The following is a 3,380-nucleotide window of genomic DNA, read 5'->3' as shown; positions in this document are numbered from 1 at the left end:
TTCTATTCACAGTTTAGCATGCAGCTACAGATCTTTGACCAGTGTTCTAACTACAGAACGATGCTGATTTAGCACTTGTAATTTTAACACTTTTTCTGGTGCTGTTTTAGCAACGATATTCCTCCTGTTCTAACTCCAGAATAGTGCTGATTAAGCACTTGTGATTTTAACACCTTTTCTGGTGCTGATTTAGCACCCGCACTCCTCATGTAGGTGCTATTTCAACTCTCCCAAAGTGGTGTTAAATTATTTGAGTGTTGAGACTTATAGGTAACAGGTAAGACTTATTTATACTATAATAAATAATTTATACTATAACTATTTTAAGCAAAGAAAGACCTGATTAAATTTTTTAGGAATTTTAATGCTGGGGTTGGTTGTATTGTACGTATTATTCTGGATAGCGTAAATCCACTGGATAGTGATTTTTACAACAGTTCTACATAAAGATATTTGAAAAGCAGTAAACCTATAGATATACTGATTTAGGTCTGTTAGTAAAGATGTTTGAAATGGTGCGGATATAGGTAATTATCATAATACATGCAAACATCATAGGAATAAATTAATAGTGCATGAGGATCAATAATGAGTAAGGAATTCAGATAATAAAGAGCTCAACTTGAGAATATCAATTAGGGATTGCGATAGTGAATGTGAATTAGCGTTTTTTACTTTACTTTACTTAATTTACTTTAGAAAGAAGGTTTAATCCGGGTATAGCTACCAAACAGTCATCACAGATACACACAACTAAGAACCACCGGAAGCTTTGTCGCGTGATTGGATTGAAAAGGATAGTTTTAAAATCATTTTAGGCAGCCGTCGAATTGACATGAAATTTGGACTGACATAAAATTAACCCTTTTCCACATATGTAGGATTCCTTCAAATTGTCAATTTGGTCGTTTCATGTTTTGAAATTAATAAATTGACTGTAAAACCCTTCATATTAATAGGAGTGCTATACTGTTTGAAATTCGAAAAGGATCTAGTATTGTCTTGTTTTTGTAGCAAAGCATTTAACATCACAGTCCATTATAACTAATTTTCATTTAAAAGATTAGGTGTTTTTTGTACCCTGTACTTAAAGATGAAATGTCATCCGGTTAAAAAAAGCATTGTTATAGCGACAATAAGTTCACTTTGACATGGTGTTTAATGTCAGACAAGTACTGGACAAAACAAGACAAAACAAAACACTGTACAACCTAATACCATATATGCATTAACAGACAACATGACAACACATCACAATTATAGAAAGAAGAATGTAGAGTTGATGGATGATCAAAGCTAACAATTTGCCAAATGAACTAATCAGAAGAGAATAACAAATCTGTTACAAACTTATGTTCAAACCTTTCTTTGTGTTGGATCCTTCACTTTTTTCACTTTTAGTTTCAATTCCAAGATAACCAAGGAGATCAAGATCTTGTTTACTCTAATATCAGAATGTACAAGAATGGTGTTAGAAACATTACCGGTACCATACAATGTCATGCACCTATGAGTTCAAGGTGTGGTCATATTGAAAAAAGTAAATTTCACACAAAAACACTGCTACTGCATTGGATTTGGATTCTAAAAAATAACTAACCAACAGACTCCATAATATAAACTAAATGTTCTGAATGAAAATACTGAGGTGAATTACATTTAAAGCCATATACAATAGAAGGTCTTAAATTTAATTTTCATTATACAGTAGATAGAAGAAAATGAAAAAGTGTTGCCACCTAGATGAATAAAATAGTTGTCTCTAAGGTGCATAGAAATGGTGAACAAACACTACAATATCAAAGTTTGTAAATTTTGTTTTTAGCCAGTTTTCTAACAAAAGTTTTTGTTGCACAAGTACAAAATAAATAAATAAACATGGTAATTAGTCACTTTATCATAAGCTAGGATGAATATTTTTATTTAACTGAAAATTCTAGCAGTGAAACACAGTATCATTGAAAGGTTCTTCCAAAGATGGTTAGCTTAACCTTGCATTAATGCAAATTTACAAATCAAACTTGCCAACAGTTTCCAGACAGAAGAGGTTTTACTTTAAATCTTTCAACAGAAGCCATTCAGCCACAAAATGATGTCTCACATTTTTTGAGAAGAGTGTATATATAAAATTTGCAATGAGGTAAATTTTAACCTGATATGTTATGGAGACATGCTGCTATCATTTAAGTAACCCTTTTTGTCTGCAGCTAAACCACTGGCTATGCTAGCCACATTGATCAGGACAGGTATTCATCACATTTTGATTAAAATTCATTTTCCTTGACTTTATCAATAAAGGCTTTTCCCAGATTTCAGAAATTGTTACCCGGTTGAACAAGCCTGCAAGGAAAATATATAATTCATATACTAATATAGTTAATATAACCATTTTAATGTATGATGGTTAGGACTGGTCTAATTACATACACAACTTACCATGACCCTACCATGCATAAATCATACATTTCAATTTTTTCTTTAGTACTGGCAGTGAGTAATCCTACTATCAAAATATTTTAATTCAAGTAGGTTTTTCACCCTCTAGAATAATGTGCTGCTTTAATTAATACATTACGGGGTATTCTATAGTATGTACGTTAGGTTACCTATCACCTAAGACTACAGTATGAAGCTTCATATCTCCCTGACCACTGCTATACATTTGGAAATTCATCGATGAACAGCCTGAATCACTCTGATTTGAAAGTTGTTCCAAACATTAAAGCAAAGAACACACTATTTGTTAACGTATGTGTTGTGTGCAAGATTGTATACAAGAAACTGCGGTTACAACTTCTTAACGCCATTTTAATCATTTTATAAGCAGCTAGATATAAAAATAGAAAAAACTAACACAGGTAATCGCTAAGAGTATAAACATCTATTTACCGTATAAAGATTGGCCATAAATTGTATGGTTTAAATTGCCATGTTTTCCAACGTTGTTTAGCGTTCTCTGTCGCCTGTTGATTACAAACTTTCTGATAATGCACCATTTTTCTCGCTTTTTGAAGCAATATCCTTATTTATAAACGCGGCAATGTCCCTTCTTAATATTTATCCAAAAATTTAGGTTCAGAACCTTTCTAAAATGTAGGATTGAAGGGATATTTTTCACACCAAGAAAGCATCTCACGCAGTTTATGTAATGATCAAAATTCAAAAGTAAACTGTAAATTGACTAAATCCCAGTGCTTCCGTTTCTAATATCAAAATTTCCTTCTTTTACCATCAAAATTTATTGCATATTATATAATAACGTAAAGAATTCAAGCAATTTCATTGGTCGAGAGCCATGATCTATAAGAGGACAGACGCACGGAATGACGTCACAGCAATTTTCTTTTTACCGGTTTAATTTTGGATTTTTTTCAGTTTTA

The 3,380-nt window shown here is 32.0% G+C and overlaps 1 long non-coding RNA gene across 1 annotated transcript; it reads right to left on the bottom strand.

Annotated features, from left to right (window-relative positions):
* Window positions 1-1,032: 1,032 nt before the first annotated feature.
* LOC114539260 lies at window positions 1,033-3,122 on the bottom strand. The gene is made up of 3 exons (XR_003688862.1): window positions 2,890-3,122; window positions 2,153-2,340; window positions 1,033-1,444 (listed from the first exon to the last, which is right to left on the bottom strand). It is a non-coding gene; the product is annotated as an uncharacterized LOC114539260 (long non-coding RNA).
* Between the last annotated feature and the right edge of the window lie 258 nt (window positions 3,123-3,380).

This window comes from Dendronephthya gigantea, unplaced genomic scaffold (assembly GCF_004324835.1).
Source record: "Dendronephthya gigantea isolate DGI-Jeju-01 unplaced genomic scaffold, DenGig_1.0 000197F, whole genome shotgun sequence".
NCBI lineage: Eukaryota > Metazoa > Cnidaria > Anthozoa > Malacalcyonacea > Nephtheidae > Dendronephthya > Dendronephthya gigantea.
This window is presented reverse-complemented; position numbering and strand designations above follow the sequence as displayed.